This window comes from Pipistrellus kuhlii, unplaced genomic scaffold (genome assembly GCF_014108245.1).
Source record: "Pipistrellus kuhlii isolate mPipKuh1 unplaced genomic scaffold, mPipKuh1.p scaffold_m20_p_16, whole genome shotgun sequence".
In the NCBI taxonomy this organism is placed as follows: domain Eukaryota; kingdom Metazoa; phylum Chordata; class Mammalia; order Chiroptera; family Vespertilionidae; genus Pipistrellus; species Pipistrellus kuhlii.
In genome coordinates, this window is record NW_023425471.1 from 27,006,536 (window position 1) to 27,022,843 (window position 16,308).

Here is a 16,308-nt window from a genome sequence, read left to right on the forward strand (position 1 = left end):
GTACAAAAATACTAACCCTATAAAGCTGCTGTAACGACTGATAAACACTATGAAAACTTCTCAAGAATAGCCATAAAAAAAGCAAAGGGAATGGCCAGTGTGTAGTGGTCTTCCATGAGTTTCTACTAGAGTAATTTTCTTTTGATATGTCTTAGATATTGAGGTTTCACATAAGCATTAATTTAAAGAAAGAGTTCTTCAGTTTAAAATAAATAAGAAAACAAATGACCTTCAAGATAAACCACAAGCTTCCTTAGAAAATCATATCAAGTTCTTTGTGACCTAGACCTTGCCCAGCCTAATATGTTCTACCCTCAACCCGGTACCACAAACTTCATCATCCCTTTGTTAGGCAACTTTATGGAAATCCATGAAGATGTTATGCTTTTAGTACTCTGTGCATGCTAGTCCTACTTCCTTGATACCCTCCCATCTCTTCTCCACCTGAATAATTCCTATAAGTCCTTTTATGACTTGGCTGAAAGAGCACTTTCCCTGTGAGTCCCTCTCTATCTTTCTGGTTTACTAAGCAGAGTTATGCAAATTTGTTCTATACTTCTATACATATTATATCTACTGTTAAAGACACTTTAAGGGGATGGATGTGATTTATTTCTTTATTAGAGGCCTAGTGCACGAAATTCATGCGTGGGGGGCGGGGAGGATCCCTCAGTCCGGCCTGCTCCCTGTCCAATCTGGGACCCATCAGGGGATGTCCCACAGGGATTGGGCCTAAACGTGCCTGCCTGCCTGTCCTCTAACTGCTCTCCTGCTGCCCTGATTGCCCCTAACTGTCCTCCCCTGCCAGCCTGATTGCCTCCAACTGCCCTCCCCTGTTGGCCATCTTGTGGTGGTGATCTTGTGACAATGTGAGAGATAGTAACATCAATAATGAGAGAGAATCATTAATCAGCTGCCTCCTGCATGTCCCCTACTGGGGATTGATGGAGCTTGCAACCCAGGCATGTGCCCTTGACCAGAATCAAACCTTTCAGTTCATAAGCTGATGTCCTATCCACTAGGGCAAAACCTTGCTATTTTGAATTCTCTGTACCATAAAATCTAAGATAAAACAGTGTTTTGCTGTTCAAAGATGTCTGCAAGAAAATCCAATAGCTCATTAACTCTCTTCTTCAACTATATTGCTACCCAGGGATTATTTCTGTATAGAAATTCTGGAACTACCACTAGTAAGAAGAAAGGTTATAGGAATACCTGTAGATGGGGTAAAACCATACCTAGATATCTGAATAATTAAATGTCATGTGTTTCAAGTAATTTCTACAAAAAGCTGACCTATTAAGCTCTTGGTCAAAAGAAGATAAATAAAAAAATAGTATTTTATTCAATAAAAAAATAAGGGTGTTTTTTTAAGATTAGATTTTATCTATAAAAGTAATATATAACTTACATATCTGATGCCATAAAAATATATGAAGCAAACACTGACAGAACTGAAGGAAGAAATATTGTAGTTCTACAAAAATATTTGGAGACTTCAATACCTTACTCTAGGTAATATATAGAACAACCAGGTAGAAGATAAATAATAAAATAGAAGACTGAAACAACACAATAAACAAATTAGATATGAGACATAAACAGGACACTCTACCCACAACGACAGCATACACATTTTTTTTTCAAGTGTACATGAAAACTTTTTGAGAAGAGACGAATTAAGTCTCAATAGATTTAATAAGACAGATATAATTCAAAATATCTTCATTAATGACAAAATTATGAAGTTAGAAATCAATAACAAAAGTAAATCTGAATGTTTCAAAAATATGTGGAAATTAAACAATGCACTATTAAACTACCAATGGATTAACTTCACAAATAAAATAAGAAAATATTTATAGATTACTTAAATTAAAAATGAAACATACCAAGCCAAGACCAGTGTGGCTCAATTGGTTGGAGCATCATCCTGTGCACCTAAATGTCAGGGGTTTGATACCCATTAAGGCCATATACCTAGGTTATGGATTCTATCCCCAGTTAGTGCACATACGGGAAGCAACTGATCAATCTTCCCTCTCACATTGATGTTTCTCTCCCTCTCTCTCTCTCTCTCTCTCTCTCTCTCTCTCTGTGTGTGTGTGTGTGTGTGTGTGTGTGTGTGTGTGTGTTTCTTTAACCTTTCTTCTCTCTGAAAAAAAAATCAATAAAAACATTAAAAATCAAAGAAAACTTATGGGAAACAGCAAAAGCACTGCGAAGGGGGAAATTTATAGCTATAAACACATTTTAGAAAATCGAATCAACAACCTACTAGTAACTTTACTATTGAAGAAACGATAAAAATGAAATAAACCCAAAGATGGCAGAAGGAGGGAAATAATAAAGGCTAGACCAGAGATAAATGAAATAGAACTAGACAATAGAAAAACAACAGACTAGAGCAAGAGTACTGCAGGGACCAGATTTACAGCAAAATACTGCGCGATTTGAAAAATCAAGTGAAGTGTAACTGATTGGAAATATTACATCTAAGGATCATGGAAGAAACCATATAGAGACTGATAAGAGGAGGAGAGTTGAGGAATGAGGGAGGTCCCCTCCATCAGGTGTCTTTGCTGAGTGGCCTGAGGGATATCAGCTGCAAAACTCCCTTCCCCTGAGAGTGTGGGGTCTCACCCCACCCAGGGATTCCCAAACCCAGAGCAGCAGGAATCTGGAAGAAAAAATCCCATTGCATTGGGCAGAGGGAACAAAAGGAATCCTGTCTGCATGGGAAACTTGGACTAAACCTTCCCAGTGAAGGAGCACTCCTGTTGTTAGCAGAGCCAGCCTGAGAAATTTGCTCAGGCTCTAACTGTTAGAAAGGCTGTGCTGCCATGTTTGGATCCAGCAGAGGGGTCTGCTGACTACACTCAAACGTGACTTTGAGGTACCCTCTTCTTTCTTGAAAATAGTGTGCAGAGTTCCAGTTAGTGACTAAAAACTGTTTCGCTTACAGAAAAGATTCTCCACTTTGGCGCATAGGGTCAGAATCTCTGTGGAGCCTCTCAGGCTGTTCTGTCCTGGTGACTTGGGGGCAAGAGGAGGGAAGCAGCACGGTCTGGGATTTTTGGCAGGCACTGTGTAGAGTTTGGAGAATGAGCAGAACTGGGAATTTCAGCACCTGATTTGCTGAGAAGAGCTGATCAGAAGGATGAGAGTCCTGTGCAAGGCTGATTTTCTAACCCCTTCTTCTTGGACTGGTGGTGTCAGGGCACAGGTTCCATGCAGAGTTGGAATTTTTGGACTGAATCACCCAGGGAGGCTTCTACCTGGGAGACAGATGAACTAGTGCTGGGCTCTGGTTACTGCATTGTGGGATGCTGATCTAAGATCCATTTGAGCTCCACCAAACAGCCCAAGGAAAGAGATGCAGAGTCTGCCACACTTGCAGGCAGTAAATATTACTCGCAACAAGAGACTTGTTCACACCTGAGCAGTCCAGATAACCCCACTTGGCACAGTTCTGTAAGGGACAGGAGAGCAGCTCAGAGCAGGACATTGAATAAGTGAGACTAAAAGGAAGTGCTTAGTCCATTCCTGCCTGCTGGGTCAGAAAGGAAACATCCTTAACCAGAAACTTTTTGTTTTGGTTGCTGTTAATCCTCACCCAAGGGTGTTTTTATTCCCCCCATTGATTTTTCAGAGAGAGTGGAATAGACAGAGAGAAACATCAATGTGAGACAGGCACATTGATTGGTTGCCTCCTACATGTGTCCATATCAGGCCTGCAACAGAGGTACATACCCTTGACCAGAATTAAACCTGCAACTCTTTAGTCCATCGCCAATGCTCTAACCACTCAGAAAATTAGCCAGGGCAAGAAGATATTCTTTTGATCCATCTCTCTGAGCCCAGGGTGGCTGAAACTTCTCCTGCAGAGAAGACTGCAAGCTGTATCCAGCAAGCTCCTTTAGGGAGAACTAGAGTTGGGAGTGTTTAGTAGAGACTGAGCAGATTGACTTTGAAGAAGAGACTAATTTCTCCTCATTGAATGCCTGACTGTATAATCTCCAAACAGGGGGCCCACTAGCCTGAGCTAGGCTAGCCTGAGTCCATCCTATATACTTATCAGAAATTTCTGAAGGAAGACCAGGCAATCTCAGGGGTAGGGGGGAGATGAAGTAGTTGACAGGTGGGGGTGGACACAAGGGAGCCTTGGTCTGACCACAGATTTCCCCCTAGAACTAAGCTAAAAGAAGCCAACGCATTTACAAAGACTGGACCCTTCCATGAACACACAGTGAACCAAGTGGTAACTACACACAGGTAGCCCAAGGCCAGTTGCATGCAACATCTGACTCACCCCCCCAAAAAACAGAACCAACCTACATCTGAAACCCACCAAAAATGACCCAGAACCAACACAACCAGTGGTGGACCTCAGACCACATTAGAGCTCAACCTAACTACATACACGAATGGCACACCCAAAGGAGGATCCCAACAGGCTCCAGACCCTGCTCAGAATAATCAGAAACTTATATTTTAGAGTATTTGTGGTTTTTATACGAATTTCTGAAGATGAAACACATTTGTAGGAACATTTTCACAAAGCATCAGAGTAAGACAAGAATTGTCTATAAATGATGAAAAGACTTAAAAATTGCCATGGTTAAAGATCTAGTGAAAGTTCATCCATACAAATAATATAATTGACTTAGCTATCCATTCCAATTTTAGTCAGTCTAAACATATATAAAATTATTTTTTCAAGATATCTTCTATATGAACCTCCTGAAACATACATAAATCCTCTAAGACATACACAAAGGTTCTGCAACTTACATACACCTTTCAGTTTTGTTCTTTCTTATTTTGAGACAATTCTTTTACTTTAGGATTATAGGAAAATTATTAGGAAAATAATTAATTTTATTTTCTTCACACATGCAAAAACAGTTTTCCTATATATTCTATTTTTCCATATAACAAAAGACACATATTCTGTTCTTTTCCTCCACAAAAATGCAGCTTTATGTTTTGTTCTACATCTTATTTTTTCCAGTATTTTTGTAAAAAAAAAAAATATATATATATATGTATGTAATTTTTCAATCAGTTTTGGAAAGAAAATATATACAGCTGTCTGCATTTTTTAAAAGCCATTTTTTTCACTTTTGTTTCTGTTGGTTCACAATTTTTTTTGTTGGTTCCCAGGTGTTTACATTTCAAATACATGATACAAGTAACAACTTTCAGACACAGATAAAAATTGTGTTTTTAGAACATGTCACAATTTAGGGAATTTTATATATAATTTCTAAAATATTTATATTAATAAAAATTTTAAGTATGGTGCATAATTATTACTTTTTATTTTATAATGCTTTTTGTGTAATTTTATTATATTAAATAGGCCTGATCAGTTTAAGTTCTCATTTTTATAAAGACAGAAATTTTCTTTGAAATATTTCAGAAATCCATCTGATAATTTTCAAAGTTTTCAAATATCTCAAAGGTTAAAAATTTTTTTTTTTAAAAAAGACTAATTTTGTAATCTTGGGAAGTTTGCCAAACATATAAAACGTTTTAAAACATTTAATCAGGTAGTATCATAATTCATTGTGGAACAACACTTAAGCTATTTACTTAATCATGGTGATAAAGACTTTTCAGAAAAACACAAAGTAAAAAAAGTTTTAATCAAATATATCTCTTTTAATATTAAGAAGACTAAATTTACTTAAGCAATTAAAGGATTTATGATAAACAGCACAAGGAATCACTTTAATACAACATAAAATCATTGTTTTTCCTTTATAATCTCTTAATAAGTGCATACCAATAGTAGAGAGATGACATTAAGATTTACCTTTACATAATCAAATTATTCATATTAAAGCTTATTTTTTTTAAACAATAGATCTTTCAAACAAAAAACCAATAAGAAAGAAAAAAACAATGGCCTTAAATGACACACTAGATCACTTGGATCTAATTGATATTTACAGAACATTTCATCCAAAATCAGCAGAATAATCAGTCTTTGCAAGTACACATGATCATTCTCAAAGATAGACCATGTGTTTTGATTCAAAATAAGCCTCAACATATTCAAGATTGAAATCATATCAAGCATTTTCTCAGATCACAATGGCATGAAACTAGAAATCAACCACAATAAAGAAAAAACTCTAAAACATTCAAACACATGGAAACTAAATAGTATGTTACAAAATAATGAATATGTTACCATTGAGATCAAAGACAAAATCAAAACCTTCCAAAAAACAAATGAAAATAAACCCACAACAATCCAAAATCTATGGGACACAGTGAAGGCAATCTTAAGAGGGAAGTTCATGGCATTACAGGTCTACATCAAGAAACAAGGAAAAGCTCAAATAAATGATATAACCATACAATTAAAAGAAGTAGAAAGAGAAAAATAAGAAAAGTCCAAAGTAGAAGGAAGGAATTAAATATTAAAGAATAATAAATGAATAGAGATGAGAAAAACAATACAAAAGTTCAATGAAACCAAAAGGTGGTTCTTTGAAAAGTTAAGATTGATGAACATTTAATCAGACTCATAAAGAAATAAAGAGAGTGGGACATTTACAGAATGGAATACTATGCAGCTGTGGAAAAGAGGGATTTCTTACCTTTTGGGACAACATGAATGGACCTGGAGACTATTATGCTAAATAAAATGAACCAATCTGTGAAAGACAAATATCACATGATCTCACTTCTTTGTGGAATTTAATGAACAAAATGAATTGACCAACAAAATAAGACCCAAAGCATAGAGTCATGGAACAGATTGAAATAACTCAATATGGGAGTGGAGGGACCAGGAGAGAGAAACCAAAGAACTCATATACTTATATGTATAGCCCATGGACACAGACAATAGGGTGGTGAAGACTTGGGGGTTGGTAGGAAGCATCTGGGTGGATGGTGATAAATATGGGGGAAATGGATGACATCTGTAATACTGTCTACAATAAAAATACGTTTAAGAAAAAGAAAAAGAAAGAAACAAAGACTGAACAACCAAATTAAATCAGAAATGAAATAGGTGAACTAACAACAGACACCATAGAAACACAAAGGATTGTAAGAAAATACTATGAACAAATATATGCCAACAAACTGGATAACGTGGATGAAATAGACAAATTCTTGAAAAGTACAATAATCCAAAACATAGTCAGGAAGAATCGATAAACCTGGAAATACTGATAATGGAAACAGTAATAAAAAATACCCAGAAAAGTCCTGGACCTGATGGCTTCACAGAAGACTTTTACCAAACATTCAAAAAACTAACACCAATCCTCCTCAAACTATTCTCAAAAATTGAAAAGAAAGAAATACTTCCAAGTTCTTTTTACAAAGCTGGCATTATCCTAATTCTAAAACAGATAACACTAAAGAAATAAAATTACAGGACACTATATAAATGCTAAAATCTTCAACAAAATATTAGCAAATGAAATCTAGCAACATATGAAAAAGATCATACACTATGACCAAGTAGGATTTATTCTATGAATGCAAGCTTGGTACAGTATTCACAAATCAATAAATGTGATACATCACATAAACATACTGAAGAATAAACATCAGATGATCATATCGATAGATGCAGAAAATGCATTCAACAAAATTGAGCATTCATTTTTATTAAAATAAAATTTTCAGCAATGCAGGAATAAAGGATCACACCTCAAGATAGTAAAAGATAATAAAGGCCATATATGATAAACCTACAGCCAACATCATATGCAATGGCAAAAACTAAAAAAAAAGTGTTTCCTTTAAAAACAGGAACAAGACAGGGGCGTCCGCCTTTCTACATAGTACTGGAAGTTCTAATTTCAGCAATCAGACTAGAGCAGATAATGAAAGGCATCTAAGTCAGGAAGGAAAAGTAAAATTGTCGTTATTCCCAGATGGCATGGTCTTGTACATAGCAAAACCTAAAGTCTCTACCAAAAACCTGTGGATTTATTAAATGAAGTCAGCACACTAGCAGGATACAAAAACAGCATCAAGAAATCAATGGCATTTTTATACACCAATAATGAGCTCTCAGAAAAGGAAATTAAAAACAAACTATACAATTTACCATTACAACAACAAAAACTTATATGTAGGAGTAAACTTAACCAAGGAGGTATTAGGTCTAGTAATAATTAATGTAGTTTTATAATACTTTTTTTAAAATCGAATTTATTTAAACAATACAACAAAATTTAATCAACAATATAGTTGCCGTTGTTTTCTACTACTTGTGCCCAACGCTCAGGAAGCATTTTAATCCCTCTGTTGTAAAATTCTTGTGATTTTGATGCAAAAAATTTGGTCAATGCATTTTTGAGGCATTCTTCATTATTAAATTTTTTTCCAAGAAGAAAGTTTTGCAAAGAACGAAACAAATGGTAATCGGAAGGGGCAATATCAGGAGAATATGCAGGTTGAGGGAGAACTTCCCATTCCAACTGGCGCAGTTTTTCAGCAGTGATTCTTGCAGTGTGCGGTCTTGCGTTATCGTGGTGAAGAATTACGCCCTTCCGATTAATCAGCGCGGGTTTTTTTTCTCTTAAAGCTTGGGCTACCTTTCCAATTGGGCACTATACACTGCACTTGTAATGGTTTGGGTAGATGGTAAAAGTTCATAATGAAGAATTCCTTTAAAATTCCACCAAACACACAACATCACTTTTTTCGCATGCAAGTCAGGTTTTGGCGTGGGCTGCAGAGCCTCATTTTTGTCCAACCATTGAGGCCGCCTTTTCAAATGAACATACAGCACCCATTCTTCATCTCCGATAACAATTTGCTCTAAAAACGGCAAACGGTTTTGACGAGAGAGGAGCGAACTGCAAATTGTGACTCTTTGATTACGGTTGTTGTCGGTCAACTCATGAGGAACCCATTTTCCAAACTTTTGGACTTTGCCAAGTGCACGCAATTGATTGGAAATTGTTTTTTGTGAACAATTTAAAGTTGTCACAAGCTCTTGTTGGGTAATTTGAGGATTTTGCACCAAAAGAGCTTGAAGAGCTTCTTGATCAAAATTGGACACATGGCCTCGACCACTCTTGTCATCTAACGAAAAATTTCCCTCGCGAAATTTCTCAAACCAACGCTGGCATTTTCTGGTGCTAACTGCATCTTGACCAAAAGCACTACAGATGTTTTTTGCAGCCTCACTTGCTTTTCTTCCTAATTGGAACTCGTAAAGCATGCAGTGCCGAATATGCTCTTCATCCGCCATCTTCTTAGCCCTAGTTTTGCAACAAAAACCAAACCAAACACAAACTTTTTCAAGCAAAACTTGTTAATTGCACTTCACACGTTTTGTAGATACCACGTGTTTGAAGGTTATGTCAATACAAGTCAACGCCAAGCAAGATTTTAAACGAATGTTAAAAACGACATTAATTATTACTAGACCCGATAAAAGAGCTGTACTCAGAAAAATACCTGATATTGAAAAAAGAAATAGAGATGATATAAACAAGAGGGAATATATTCCCTATTAAAATAAGATTGATGGAGGAGATCCAAGATGGTTGCCAATGGGACAGCAGACCGAATGATAGTGTGTGAGAGAACAAAAGGAGAGTGCATGGATGTGTGGGGAGTCTCTGTTTTTGTGAGTGAGGGACAGCTAGACTCCAAGGGACTTTGGGGGCTGGCAGACCAGGCTCCCCTGACCAGGCAGCCTTTACTGCTGCTGAAATCTCTCCTGAAGTGGCTGGCTCTGCCACAGAGGCCACACCATCTTGAAGGGGAGACCTACAGTGATCAAGACACCGGCTGTGATCAGAACCTCAGGCTTACCTTCAACCAGGGAGACCTCGGATACCTCCTAGCACCTTATAGTTACAATGCCCAGGGACAAGATACCTCAGCTCAAACCCATGAATGCAGGGACTCCAGCTTCCCTGACCATGAGCACCTGGGAGGTCTGTTCAGAGGGAGACAAAGAGGCACTGAAAATGCAGATGGGCCCTGTACCTTCTCACAGAGTGGATAGAAAGAACAACTGAATCGAACAACACCCACCAAAAACTGGCAAATTAAACACAGTTCCTCAGGCAATCCACAGACAGAAAGGTCAGAGATCAATCGCCTAAAGAAAGGTGAGATTTGGGATCCAGGCCGGAGGGAGAAATGCACGCAGTGGGAACTGGAGTCTCAGAGGAAGCCTGAACCCCTCAAAATTTCCAAAAGTGTAGCCCGTGAATGTGCTTGCAGTCCAAAGGGCTGCAGGCAGAAGGGGACCCTAGAAATCAACCCACAGGTGAAGTGGGCCCAGAAAGGCAACCTGAAGTTCTGTACGGGGGAAACGACTCACAAAGAGACTTGCACAGAGCAGAGGGTATGTGTGTGTGTGTGTGGGGGGGGGGGTTAATCAAGCACAGAGATGTGCACAGAGCCAGGGGGAAAGAAGTCGCACGCAGAGACATGCGCAGAGCTAGGCGGGGGGAAGTTGCGCAAAGTCCCAGGGAAAAAGACTCAAGTCTGCGAACCTCCTCTGGCTTTCCCCCCACTTTTTAAATCCTTACTTTTGTTTGCTAAATCCAGCACATAGGATTGTCCGTTTAAAAACACTCACCTAGACTACAGGGGAAAGTTGTGGAAACTGGGGATCAGAGTGGGAGAGACAAACAGAAAAACGGCTCTGGGGCAGTCCATCCCTCCAATCCAGTATTAAGTGTGGCAGGAAAACCAAAATCTGAATACTTGGGTAGAGAAGCCTTTTAGCCCCGGATATTAAGACAGAAATACTGCCACCCAGGGGTTGTATCAGAAATTGACTCTTGTGTGTAAATACAACTAAAAGCAGGCTGAGAACCAAAGAGAGCAGAAAGACCCACCTGCTTGAAAACAGGGTTTTGGCTTAAGACACAGAGGAGTGGTGGGTCACAGGGAACTTCAATACTGTGCTGACTGCCTGAAAAAACAAACGGAAAAAAACAACAACAAAAAAACAGACACGCCAAGCAGAACAGTAGAGGAAGTGAATGACCTTCACTAATTCAAATTTTTGGTTTTTATCTTTTACTTAAGAAATTAATTTATTTTCTCACTTGATTTTATCTTGCTTATTATATTTTTATTTTAAACTATTATTATTACTACTGTTTGCCCTTTTTTAAATTTTACTTTATTTTATTTTATTTTGGGATTAGTGTTTTACATTCTATTTTTATTTTCTCTTTTGTATTATTTTACTCTACCTCAATTTTTTCTTTATGCCAACATTCTCTTCCTCACTTCTCCCCTTTTTTGTTCCATTTCTCTAACCATGTTCCTGATTTAGTTTTTCTCTATCCTTTCTTTTTACTTCCTGTTAAAAAGGTATTTTACTCATATGTCTAATTTCCTATCCCCTGCTCCAAGCCCATACACACTTCTCTCCTCTCTTTCTTCACTATCCAAATTTTTCTTTCATTATTTATTCTTTGCTTTTTAAAGTTTTATTGCCTTTTTCTTTCTGACTGTCTTGTTGTTTGTTTGATTGTTGGTTAAGTGTGGTGGGTTTTTTTTTTTCTTTTCTTTTTTTTTATTGTTTTTGTTTGTTTTTGCTTCTGTTTTTCATCTCCCCGCTTGTTCTCTTCTTCTACTAATAACTTAACTAACTCCAGTCACCAACTCAGACCTACCTACTCTCTATTCTCCTTCTCCAATAATAAACAAGTAGAGGGATAGATTGATTGATTAAAGAAGGGGAAGGTTATATAAATAAATATATATATGTTTTTATTATCATCATTTTAAAAATTTTATTGATTATGGTATCACATAATTTTCTTCATCCCCCCATTCCCATCCCAAACCCCTCCCCACATATACCCCCACCCCCTGTTGTCCATGGTCATTGGCTAGGCCCATATGCATGCATACAAGTCCTTTGGTTGATCTCTCCCCTTTACCCTCACCCTCCCCTACTTTGCTTCTGAGGTTTGAGAGTCTGATCGGTGGTGCTTCTCTTTCTCTGGGTCTGTTTTTGTTCATTATCTTATGTTGTTCATTATTTCCTGTAGATGTGTGAGATCATGTGATCCAAGAAATAACCTTGTAAGAATCAAAACTGAGACAAGCCATAATGGTTATGCTGAAAGGCAAATGAATCAGTCTGTAGTGAGTTCCTTTCTGGGCCAATAGTTCTCTTGAGTCCCAATTCCAATGTCAAAGAGTTTCTTATGTGTACATGTCAGCCATGATATTTCAGATCTGGTTGGTGGACAAACGGTGGTGATGCAGGTCCAACCGTCTCTGGTTTGGTCTTGGGCATCCTTCAGTGACACACAGCTGCTGTCTGCTAGTATGGCAAGGTGACGTCAGTGTCTTTCATCTCTGAACTGTTTCTCTTCTGTCTTCATGGCTAGAGCACTCCTGTCTATTCCTCTCTGTTACAGGAATCCAGATGGTCTCAGAGTTGTTTTCTGAAAATATACAAACATATTCTCAACCAAAAGTTAATAAAGGAATATTTTTTATAAATTTGACTTGGATCCTTTTTCATTTTTTCCCCCCAAATGATTTTCCTCTGGCTTGTTTTGACACCATGTGTGTATTTTCATGGGTATCTTGCTGTTAGCCTTTCAAATGAAGGTTAATTTCCTAAGTACAAATTTTTATTTATTTATTTATTTATTTATTTATTTTTAAATATATATTTTATTGATTTTTTACAGAGAGGAAGGGAGAGAGATAGAGAGCTAGAAATGTTGATGAGAGAGAAACATCGACCAGCTGCTTCTTGCACACCCCCTACCGGGGATGTGCCCACAACTAAGGTATATGCCCTTGACCAGAATCGAACCCGGGACCTTTCAGTCCGCAGACCGACGCTCTACCACTGAGCCAAACCGGTTTCGGCCTAAGTACAAATTTGTAGATGTAATTTACTCACAAGATATTTTTCCTTACATGATATTCTTCCACGGTCACCCCCTTTTTTAATCTAAATAATAGGAGGCTTTTGGAAATTTTATAATGTAGTCTTTTTAAAAAATATATTTTATTGATTTTTTTACAGAGAGAAAAAGAGAGGGATAGAGAGTTAGAAACATCCATGAGAGAGAATCATCGATCAGCTGCCTCTTGTACACCCTCTACTGGAGATGTGTCCGCAACCAAGGTACATGCCCTTGACCGGAATCGAACCCGGGACCCTTCAGTCCACAGGCTGATGCTCTATCCACTGAGCTAAACCGGTTTCGGCTATAAAGTGGTCTTGATAGCTTTTACATTTTAATTACTTGCTCTAAACTATGACTGCTTTAGGTTCATTACATGTTATACAAGTTTACCATGAGACGCTCTGCCAATAAGAATTTTTGTTAACACTTTAGGAACAGCTTTTTGTGCAGTACAATCAGTTTTTCTAGAATATTAGTTTATTTCCATTAGCCGTGTATTTATTTACCATATGTGTATTAGTAGAAATGCTTATTTGCCTTTGTGAGAAGGGCCTGAGCATTCCTGCTACTAGGCTGGACTTGGATATTAAAAACCCACTTGCCCACACCATGGGTACAAGACCTCTCAAACAAGTCTTGTTGCAGTGAGAGGGCAGCTGCTATCAGCCAAGTCTCTGTTATATATATTTCTTTTATATATACACTCAGTGGCCAGATTATTATGATCTCTGAACACATGAATTCATGCATGGGTGGGGTCTGGTCAGCCTGTCCAGAGGGAGGGGACATGGGCAATTGGCTGGCCTGCCTGCTGGTTGAAGTCATGGTCAAGGGGACAATTTGCATATTATCCTTTTATTAAATAGGATATAAACTGAGTGGCCAGATTATTATGTGTTCATAATATCAATCATGCTCCTTCCCAGCACATAGGCCTTCTTTCATAGAACACTGTCAGCTTTCTGAAGAACAGGATGACCCTGTGAACAACATGGTCGTCAATGGCATGATCCTGACATTGCTTGGGAAAAACTGTTTTGTCTTGGGTTACTTGTTCTGCAAGGATGTGGTTAATGTGCTTAAAAGTGATCTTGTTCAAAGGGTCATAGCTGCTCTCTGGACTCCCCGCATGGAGAATGGCAGAGCAGTCACCCGGCTAGCCAGCCTAATAATAAAGGCTCCCTAAATTTGTTTTGATCTGGGCTCCAGTGGTTGTTCACTCGCCTTTGCTCCACAACATTTGGAGATGCCCCAGCGAGATTACCAGCCTTTGACTGGTCCTGTGACCAGAGCTTGTTATGCTAAGATTTCAAGATCCCCAAGGACCTCCAGGGAGCTGACTCCGATGCAAAAGCAAAGAGCCTTTATTAGCCAGCTGGGCGAGCAACTAGCAGGGCTACTGCTCTGCCATTCTCCACGCAGGGAAATTAGAGAGCAGCAGCGACCATTTGTGTAGGACCACTTTTAAGCACATTAACCACATCCTGTTTTTGCAGAACAAGTAACCCAAGACAAAACAGTTTTTCCCAAGCAATTTCCCAAAGTCAGGATCATGCCATTGACGACCATGTTGTTCACAGGGTCATCCTGTTCTTCAGAAAGCTGACAGTGTTCTATAAAAGAAGGCCTACATGCTGGGAAGGGGCCATGAGACCCTATCTCAAGGCCTGGGCTGGTGTCAGCACTGACAACTCCATCTGGGGCATAGTCCACGGCCTCTCTGGAAGCATGCTCAAAAATTGCCACTCTCCAACAAGCCCATTAGGGTCCCTCGACTCTCCGACCTATGGGGAGATCTCTGAGAGACGTTCCTCAGCCCTGAGACTGGTAGAGATTGGAAACCCTGCCTGCTAAATTTTCTGATTGACTCTGATCGGAGCCACCTGGATCAGGTTCTTACTGGTAAGAAACTTATTTGTAGTTCTGTGGGTGCCCATCTAGGCCTAGGGTCTCTGGAAGGCTGGACGCAGTGCTACTTCTGAGACCAGATCCCTGCGCACGACAGTGCCGGCGATCCTCAGTTGGTTGTCATTGTCTTTGTTATTCTGTGTTATTGCGGTCTAATTGTCTCTATCATTAGAATAGGTCAGTCTGCTTCATGTTCTGTTTGTACTCCCCTGTAATGTTTTTTGAAAAATTTTCAGGAATTCAAGCAGTGAGCAGATGACTACGGAGCCTCCGTTAATGCTTTTGTTTTACAGAAGTTTTGTGAGCAGGACAGGAAAGGGGAAGTGCTGGTGCAGAAGTGCTGCTGTGTGCTGACCTTTTGGCCTCCAGTGAATGGACCGGGTTTGGGGCCCGGGGGAGCTGGACAGGCCTCCAGGAGGAAATGTAATTGTGAGAGTCTGTGTGAAAGATAGTGCAAACCCCGCTTTAGGGGGAAGACAGTAGAGAACTTTTAATTGCTTTTCCTTGATTTATAAGTTTGCTGTGTTAGTTTAAAATTTTGGAATTTTAGGGTTAATTTAAAGGTTGCCAATCCCGAGAAGTTTAAACAAAGGCTTGTTGGGTTAAGATTAGTCATAATTAACTGCTTTGTAGGCTGCTTTTTCAGCCCTGCTAGCAAACAGAGAATAATGTGGTCCCCAGAATGCGACCTGCCTGCCCTTCCTGATAGATTTACAGTGGGTCTCTGGGGGAGGAAGAGAGCTGAAAACGGCTTCAGAGCAGGTGTGAGAAAGGGTAGAGACCATGGAATTCACTCTCAGCCTGATGAGATAGAGAAGCCAGAGAAGCCCTAGGCTGGGGGATGGTTGGAGATATCAGAAGTGGTAAAGATTGAGATCTTTTGGAGTAAAGAAGGAAAATCTGGGGAGGGGGAGGGGAGAGCAGCTGTTCCTTAAGTGTAAAAAACCTGGTTATACAGGATCTCAGGCCTCTTGCCTTATTTCCCCTGCTAAGGACAGAGTAAATGGTTAATATAGAAAAGGGGGGCATTGGCAGGGAGAGATACGTTTTTGTTTATTTTACTGGCTACAACCCACTCTGTTGGCATCCTTGGTTTCTTGTTTATCTGAACTATGCTGGCAAAACACAGTAGATCTTCCTCTGCCCCATTTTATTACTTCTTGGGCAGTGGCAGAATATTCAGCAAAGGAACTTGAAGATATAATATCTTTAATGTTTATGTTTTAAAAATCTCTGTCTCTCAAAAATAAATTATGGCTGTTTGCTTTTTAGGAATCATTAAAAGATTGAGGTTTCAAAGAATGAGGAATTCTGAGTAGAAGGTCTGAGGCAGGTTATGCATTTTTAAAGGACATAGAAAGAAGGTTTAAAGGCTAATTTAGACAGATTTTAATAGAAGGTTGTGTATGTAGACAAGAAGGAGAAAAGAAATGTTGAAAATAAATCAAATAATACAGGCCAGTAACCAGGAAGAGTAAGTAATTTGCATTCTGCCTCCCTA